The 9,864-nt window shown below is 36.4% G+C and overlaps 1 long non-coding RNA gene across 1 annotated transcript; it reads right to left on the bottom strand.

Moving 5' to 3' along the window:
- Window positions 1-261: 261 nt before the first annotated feature.
- Window positions 262-9,655, bottom strand: LOC149774241 (uncharacterized). The gene is made up of 2 exons (XR_016416919.1): window positions 9,548-9,655; window positions 262-1,650 (listed from the first exon to the last, which is right to left on the bottom strand). It is a non-coding gene; the product is annotated as an uncharacterized LOC149774241 (long non-coding RNA).
- Between the last annotated feature and the right edge of the window lie 209 nt (window positions 9,656-9,864).

The following is a 9,864-nucleotide window of genomic DNA, read 5'->3' as shown; positions in this document are numbered from 1 at the left end:
CCCACGATATATTCCCATGTTAATTTTCCCTTGACTCTATACAGACCCACGATATATTCCCACGTTAATTTTCCCTTGACGCTATACAGTCCCATCCATGTTCATTTGCCCTTGACACTATACAGTCCCATCCATGTTAAAATTCCCCATGTTAAATTCCCACAGACCCTAGGGTACAACCCTCTAGTGTAACATTAATGTCCCCTTGACCCTATAGTATCCCACTATACTACTAACATGGCATAATAGATGACACCAGAATTTATGATATAAAACAAGAATTATGATATTTAATACATAATAAGCCAAGTTGTTTCTTTCTAGATACTGTTGATAAAATTAGTTTCTTGCTCCATCCCTACAAGAACTGATTGTATGGAATAAGCAGGCTCTGTGTATCATTATAGACTACCGCTCCGATGGCCTAGTGGTTAGAGCGTCCACCTGGGATGCGGGAGGTCGTGGGGTCGATTCGAGGCCGAGGCATACGAAAGACTTACAAAATTTGTACTAACAGCTGCCTCGCTTGGCGCTCAGCATTGAGAGGTTAGTGGTAGGACTGGTTGACCTAGTGTCAGTATAATGTGACTGGGTGGGACATCATGCCACCTGTCTGCGGCATGATGTCCCTGTGCTAGACATCACTATAAACTGCCACATTGCACATTAGTAGCGATATGACTGAAAACTTATTAAAGCTACTTTAAAAATCCAAATCAAACACACATATCATTATAAACTAAATATGACTGCAACAGTTAATACTTGCAAATTTATGAAAAGCACCCAACAAATGAGATTTTATGTCAGATATAAATGATGAATGGTCTAACACGCTTCAAATGATGACATAAAAGATCCACAATCAATTCAGCTTCAAATTCCATCGACATCAAGATCTCACAAACCTTGTGTTGTATGTAAAAGACCATACTGACATCAAAGTCATCCTGTTAATGTCCCAATATATGTGATAACCCAGTGTTTTGCAGAGTGTAGCATTTGTATAAAATCAAATAGTTGATGTTGCAAATCCATTTGGAAATCTACTTCACTAATGAATCCTTGCGATATATCACTGCAACAAAAGAGTTTGAAATTTTTTCAAGAACATATATTGAATCAGTTTTACACAATGTGCGTGAGCTAAGTAAAACAAAGTCAAATCTTAACTTTGATGTTCCTTCTTCCTTATCCGATGACGACCATTTCCACCTTTTTTTAGCTTGAAAATCAATCCCTGTAAAAGAATAAGGTTTAAATCCTGGTGCAAGATAAAAACTTGCTGAATAAGCACAAATTGTATTTCAGGATGGATACATCCACTTGAAAACTGAAAGAATTCCCCAGAATATCAGATGAGTACCTGCGTGACATCACTAAGGGCATTTATCAACAGGCTCCAAAGTATACAAATGAGCATCTCACAGAGGAGGAATGCTATGAGGTTATGACATGCAATGATTTTCCAGGTCAGTTACATGTTACAATCCAGTCGCGTCACTCCGAAAATAAAATCAATTTTCTGTGGATTCAATACAAGCCGAAATATTCCATGGAATCCATCAGAGGACGGTACTGTATCTGCAAGGCTGATGCTCGGGTTGTTGGGGGTTGTGCCCATGTATCTAGTTTAATATGGTTTATTGGCTGAAAAAGATGGGTAAATGATGAGTTGATAAAGAAAGCATCACTTACTGGTTATCTTAAGGATGCATCATCTATTCCACACTGTTATTGTGACAGTGGGGAATCAAACGAGGAATTGTTTTTCTACAATGTGACCACTACATTCGTCAGCAGTCATCTGGCTCCTGTTATGCTTATATGACAAAATGCTTTGTATAATTTTAATTGTCATCCATATCATGATGTTTCCATCATTATATCATCTTATCAGTGTGATATTCATGAAGGGGGAATGATAATACATACCAATTGCTAGATTAAGGCCTTCCAGGGCCCTCATCAATGAAAATATTATAGTACCCCACCCCCACTACTAAATGTGAAAGAAAAAAACCCAACAAATATTAGAAGCCAAAAAGGGCTGGACAATACCAGTGCTGCCATCAAAATAATTGTGCAAGCAGATCAAACTCGTCATACATAATTCATTCAATTTTATCATCAGAAAATAATGATATTTTTTTTTTCTGGTGCGCTCAAGCACGTACTTGCTATGCTTAATTGGTAATCTGGCAATATACATACTACTTTCAACTGAATACAAAAGGGTATATTTTTAAGATATACTCAATACAAATTTGAATTTAATGTTCATGGTGGCCTGAATAGTTTATTTGTAATGCTTTTATTCTCTCAGATGACTGTACAGTCATTGCAAGTTTTGTCTGGTCACATCCAATTAAATCTAAGAGGGGTCCAAGGTTATATACACACACAATGGATATTACAGCAAAGGTTACTCATCTCAACTGTGCAGACGACAGGAGTGCATCACCTCTGGGTCGTATTATGGGCAGAAGAGAGGGTACGCTAGAATCATCAGGATTTGCAATTAGTTTTGGTTAACCGCTACCGTTAGGTATATGTGTTTAGTGAGTGCATTTATTTTATCAGATGCTTCGTCGTCTCTTGCTTGCATATATTTTCATTTTAACAATTTTTTTGAACCTCCAGTTATAGAAAGCCTTACGTCGAGATATTCGCATAATTTTTTAGTAGGAATACGGACAAACATGTCAGCCTACATGACTATTATACAGTATGGGGACGTCCATTAATTATGTCAAAAATGTTTAGGCAATTTTACCCCCTACCCACTTGTCAACAACTGTCAAACTTTAAGTGACCCTCCCTAATACAATTTTACCCCCCACAAACTATTAAATAGAAGTCCATGGATAGCTATACTATTTAGATGTCTATGGCACAATGCAGTCTTTGAATTTAGTAACAGCTTCCATTAAAAATGTCTACGGTCTACAATCTACACTGAATAAAAACAAAATATGATGATGGAAGACTATGACTTCCTTGGCAATAGCTCAACTGGTTTAGGATTAAACTGGTGGGCTGTTGACGGGCGAGCGAGTATGTGCCATACCAAAGCACCGACTAATTTTCTATTTTTTGATTTATTAAATTTATTGTAAAAAAAAAAATATTGTTGACTTCAATTTATCTTGCACTCCCCCTCCCCATGTCAACAATTGTCAAACTTCTTTAACCCCCCTCCACCTATTGTGTTGACATAATTAAAGGAGGACCCCTATTAAAGTATTTATGCACAAAATTTGCCTTCGAAACCGCTGTCAAATTATAATAGTCAATGTAATAATATAACTAGCTTTACTTTAATGGTATATATGAACACATATTGATATAACGATATTTTATTCGCTAAAACTTTATATACGTTTGTGAATTTTGTCATTGCCCCCATCGAGGGCCCCAGTTTTGAGTCGCTACAAAGAAATGTATTTAGACCTACATGTGCATAAGAGAGAGAGAGAGAGAGAGAGAGAGAGAGAGAGAGACTATATTTATATATAGTTTCTTTAAACAATGAAAAGGTAGAAAATATTGACTTTCATTCGTTTATCATCCAAGTTTATGTGCAAACTTGTTCCCAAAAATTCAATACACTTAGTATTTTTATTACGAAGTGGGGGTTGGGGTGGTGCCTCTTTAACTCTCATGGTCGAGAAAACGACTCCACTTCGGCGAGCTCCTAGACAGCGAAATGAAATTATAGAAGTTCAAAAGCTTGTCCAAGTAGTTATTTCTGCGAGTTTTATCGCGATCAGGATATGTACTACTCACTGACATTTATTTTGCACTCCCAACCCCTCAAAGATAATCCATGGACTGCAAGAAAGAGCGACCGCGGAGGCTGGAGTTGGCGAGTGGGCGAATTATCAATGATCAGTACTTATGACATAGTACATAGTATATATTCCGCTGACGCTTGAGCCCTGCGGGGCCACCACAGTAATAAGTTTTTACCTTACAATCATTCGAACCAGAGCGAATTTTCGCAACGCGAACACCGAGAAAACGCCTTCACCGTATTACTATCGGTGCTGTCAAAAATATGCTGAAGAAAAAAAGAATGTATATATATATATATATATATATATATATATATATATATATATATATATATATATATATATTAAGGTATAAAAGAATATTTGTAATTCTGTAATACAACACAATTTGTGACTCTGTTATAATTCTGTAATATAAAACCTTTGTGATTTTATAATTATGAACATGCTACCATACCAGAAAAGTTGAATTTTATCACTATAAGTGCACCTGTAAGGTCATGTGATCAGCTATAAATACATGCCTCTATGACGACATGTGATCAACTATAAATAAGTGCAGCTACGAGGTCTAAGCACGCCCAGCCATATTTCATATACAGAGAGTCAGTATTTAAAATTTCTCACACACAGATAATTTCTCACTGAGATAATTTCTCACAGAAAATATATATAATTCCTCGCACGTTGATAATTTATTAAGACAAACAGAAAATTTTATATGCTCACAAGTAAAGAATTTCTCAGAGAATTAACAATTCTATCAGTACTTCCTCAGGCAGACGATATTTATACATGTAACTGGCTGTTTAATGTGTGGTTCTTATAAGCCTGCACTCTGTGGCAGGATATTATACATGTCTTCTAGGTCATTCACACGGGGATTATGCTGACAACGAAACACAAAACATCCTACATAATGTCGTTATTTGTTTTTAAAAACCGTTACAAAGGGTCAACCAAATATTTTATCTCTACCAAATCGATATCGTTTCAATAGATCACGCAAGCTTATTGTAATAAATCCATGTGGGTTTTTAGAGTATAGGAAAGAATAAATGGTTTTACATTTATGTCCATGTCGTCAGGGCGCCAAGACTGGTGAATATATCGCAAGGTATGTGTGTCAACTAGGTTAAAGATAACCAAATAAATTACAGTTATCTCTGATCACCTTAGGGATTTGAGTGTACCGCTGTGTAACGTAGATAACATCTATGTTTTAATGTCTGCCCCGTGTAAATAGTCTGGCTGGATTTGTTTGTTTTTCAAGCATAACATCATCGTAAACAACCATCTTATTGACTCCCCCCCCTTTCGAAATATTCTAAGGATGGCGCAACATTGATGTCAATGATAAATTCAATTACGTTCGTATTGCGTGAGGCTTTATTGAATTCCTTAATAAAAGTACAGCATGGTTGGTCATCCACAGATGGTGCAACTAAATAAAGTTTGTCCCATATTGACTACCTCATTATCATGTTGAGCAGCAACGAAGTTCTACCAGATCGAGTGGACCAATTATAATGGCACGGATATAATTTGGTAACGCTGGGTCACGCGTGAGCGGTGAAAAGTCAATCATGTTCGTGTTGTAAATATACAGTATAATCATGAGTATATATTATGTTCGATGCAAGACGGTCAAGGATACATTGGGTTAAAAGCAACGACAACGATAAATAACAGGCGAGCACTTACCGGTAAGTGCGTACAATGCGGCATGATACAATATAGGTTTGTACGTGGTGTCGAGGTGACTGGCGGTGATATTGCTGAGACACTCGGGAAATTACCAGTGACACCATGGCGAAGAAACATACCGAGATACATTTTTCGGGATATAACTATTGTCGTCCTGACATGGTATTGGACTTGACGAAAATAAAATAAAAAAAAACAACAAAAAAAAACCAGGAGCATTTCCGGTAAATGCCATCGATCAAGCGTACCATACTCATGACATCGCGTATAAAAGTAAGGATCTGCAACAAGGACATATCGTGGATGTCAAGTTGATTCGAACGCTACAGTCTATACAAATGCAAATATACCAGAACCACTCCCAAACTGGTTGGTAAGATCGGCACTGAGTGGTAAGTTAACCGTTGGAGCAGGCAAATAATTATCCAATAATTAATAAAAATGGAGTCAATTTATTATAGTCCATGTGGATATTAGAGGGGTACAGCAGCAATTAGCAAATTCGCCGATGGAGCAGGTGTATGATTGATTCAAATTATAATAGACAAGTCTATGCAGCTAAGATATTTTTGCAACTGTCGATACTGCGAAATATAATAAATTTGACCATTCGATGTGATTGCCGATAATCTAGATATAGGTATCTGAGATTGTTAGCCCCTAAGACGAATTATTTGTTATTGGATATCCTAGAGTACAGCACTTCGACGCCGTTGACAAAGTCAATACCCTCTATGACGGCGCTAGAGCATGCTGTATTGCCTCTACTGGAACCTCAGCGAGATCATTACAAATTATCTTTTGTTGTGTAACCGTTCCTCGAATTCTAACGGGAATATTTTGTCGGCTGGTATCCGCTTGACGATAGCACAGTGAAACCGATAACATTTGAAATATGTTCGTTGCAGTTCAAATAGTCTACGTTGTAGTGAATCACTTTTTCGTGATACAACTATGAAATCATTAAAGAGTCAGATTTTCCAAAATTCAAACATGGATGCTTCTTGGAATTAAAGTATGTATTATCTCACATTGAATCTTGTCCGGCTGAAGTCCAATTAACTTTTTCAGCTCAAGTATTGATTCATCGCTGAAACGGTGGTCGTGCTAAATTTCCTCATAAGCGTCGACGTAACTTTTAACGAGGTTTGTGGTGCTACACCTTTAAACGGAGGATATTGTCCTTGCCATCCGCACATGATAATTGCCATTTTTTTGTACACAACCAGTCAATCAACATTGTTAACATGTAATTAGACACAATACATATTTCGTACCAAATTATAATTTTAAGATTATTATTCCCATCCAGCTGTGTGGGTGTCCACACATCACCATGCCATCGAAAGAAGCCATGATACGTGCATTATTTAACTCCACGTTGTTTCACCTCCCAGACAAAGCCATTGAGTTGGCGTAAGCAATCTTATCTGAATTTCTACATAAATTTATCGCACGTGTTGCTTTACCAGAACAACCTGAACCATTGAGATAAAATGGTTAATGTCTTGCGATTGAAGCAATCACTGACGGAGACAATGATGGTCGTGATAAATTATTATTACATCAATATATCGCAGGTGGTTTAACGTTGGCTGATTCAATATAAGTACGTATTTGTTCACGCTTTATTCTCTAATGCCCCAACGTGGACTAATGTCTTTGCTGCCACTGGCGTTTTCAACGCCTTCGTGGGGCGTTGCGTCTGCGATTATCTGAGCTGTGTCAAAAAACGGTTTTACAAGATCTGTTTTTGATCGACTTATATAAAATAATCCGTTGCTACTCTAACAGCGTCATTTGGAAATATGTTGATCATCGACAACAGGTTTATTGACAAGTACGCAAGCATCTATGATCACAAGTGAGCAAACTGCGGGGAATCACCATCGCAGTAGCTAACGATTGTGCCAAACATTGGTCATATCTGTGCAAGGCATGAGCTTTCCCTTCAGAATAAGTTCTGAGTAAACTAATACCTGCGTCGTCAGGACTGGCGATATTGCAGCCAGATGGCGTAAGCGGTGTTAGGTCAACATGGAGGGGGGGGGCTTATTTGGGGTGAGACTACCTTTCGCTCTACCTTTATCTACCTATATCCCTCAAGAATTTACCTTCCCTTTCATAATTTTACTTCTGTCAAGATTTTATTTAAATCACGGTTTAATGCAACAACTACTTTTAATGGCGAAAGCAGACTTATCATCACTTCAGCACAGATAAGGTGCATTTCCTCACTGTCAGACACTGTGCTTTACAGAATGAAGACAAAAATGCATTTGTGACTTTTTCCGCCCACTTTTAAAAACAACTGCCAATTGATAATGTCGACGCCTGCATATGGTCAACCAGTTTTTAAGGGAACTATTGAAAAAACCTTCCTTGACACTTGACACTCATTAAAAATAGTAAGACATGTAATGTTATGCTGATTCTGGCATTTCCGTGGTCTTGCCTAATCGATCCGTAGTATTTTTCAGGTTTCATCCATAGAAAATAAGTTTAATCCATAGGGTTAAAGAGGTCTGAAGAAGGTGTGGAGTTTAGGGAGCATTTCATTGATCCAGATGTACTTATTTTTATAGATGCGCTGAACAAATATTTTAAATGGATTAGTCAGCCTGAAAACAAAGTCCAACCAGTAATATTTCAGGATGTACAACTGACCTTGGTATTGAAAGTAAAACTCATGAATTTATTTTAATGTTTATATCCTTTCTTTATAACACTTAAAAATGACAATCTTGAGAGCTGCTTCTTTTAAAGAGATCTCTTTGTTCTCGGGAATCTAATTTCCAAAAGGGCAATATTTTCATCTTTTTCTATAATCTTCCCATCAGTATATGCAGCCAGATGCGGGTGGTCTCTTTTAATGACCAAGCCAAATTTTCCACCATATTGCTATCAACATTTTGATGTCTGTTTTATTTTAGGGTTGCTTTCCAGTACCAAATCTCTGACTGTGAATATATTGCCATGGCAATTGGAATACTATGTATTAAAGATTTTTAACTAATTTTTAGGAGACATTAGAAGCTTTTCAAGATATTGTTTCCCAAATGAAGAACGTCAGTCAAATATTTTAATTCTCTTTTCAAATCTCTAATACTGCTGTCTGGTTCCTTCTTCAATGTTCCTAATTTCTTCATCTATCTGTTGTATGACCTTTTATATGTATAATGAGCAAAAATTGAGAAGCGTATCTGGTTTTACATCTGTTATCATTTAGCACATCTGATCCATGGTATTGTTTGGCCATCTATGCCTGCTTTTCGAGTCACACTTTCTTTCTTCTTAATTTGACATCCTCCTTCCATTGCGATGTTCATATCCTATCTATGTGCAAAGCTTGGCTATGGAAAAACTTTTCTAACCCTCCAAAATTTCAACAAACTGTTTGATTTTAAGTAATAAAATATTTTTATCATCATGGAATATATGCAGCTTCCTATTACGCTATATATTGATGTGCCGATCAAACAATTTTGGTGACTTTCAGCATACAACCCTTTCTTTGTTATCAACTGATATGGTTGGTATCTAATCTTGTCCTACAATGATGCTGCACCTTATCATCTCTGGACGTACAAATGTTCTTCATGGTTTGCCTATACTTTTGACTGTAGACCACCAGAGTTATTAAGTATCCCCTTATTCTTTCTGAAACACTCCATGACTGCAAAATCATTCTACTGCTGGATGATAATAACCAACTTACCTAAAGTCTTTAAAATTGAAAAACAAAACAGTATCAATACATATTAAAAAGAAATATAAAATATGTCACTAAAGTACAAAAAATATGTATAAAGTTATGTGTACAAATTAAGTTTATGCTCATAAGCTTTTGTGGCCTACTCGACACTCCATACATTCCACTGTCGAAACCCACTTCGATCAATACATGTTTACATGTCATCCTTACCATGTTACGATGCACTTACGTTAACCATCTCGATCTGACGATTGTTAACAATAGTAGTATTCAAAGTAACTAATGATAGAACATTCTTACAAACTACACAAGTGTTCATTTCCTGTACCTGATATGGTCGTAATTATCCTGGAACTTGTCGTTCCCTTCATTTGAACCACACTCTCGCAATGCAGGAAGTGCCATATCACACACCAATGGAAATACAACCTTCAAGTTCATAAGTTCAGTAACAAAGAATTTAAATATATATATATATATATATATATATATATATATATATATATATATATATATATATATATATCACAATTATGCACAAATATTATGATACAAATATTTAGCTTATGTTAAATACTTTTAATAACCATTGCAGTTATAAGAAGACCGATTACGGATGGAATAATACCATACGATATACACTTA

Source organism: Sinohyriopsis cumingii, unplaced genomic scaffold (genome assembly GCF_028554795.1).
Source record: "Sinohyriopsis cumingii isolate HCF-2022 unplaced genomic scaffold, ASM2855479v2 utg000360l, whole genome shotgun sequence".
In the NCBI taxonomy this organism is placed as follows: Eukaryota; Metazoa; Mollusca; class Bivalvia; order Unionida; family Unionidae; genus Sinohyriopsis; species Sinohyriopsis cumingii.
The sequence above is the reverse complement of the archived record's forward strand: the minus strand, read 5'-3'. Positions and strand labels throughout refer to the sequence as shown.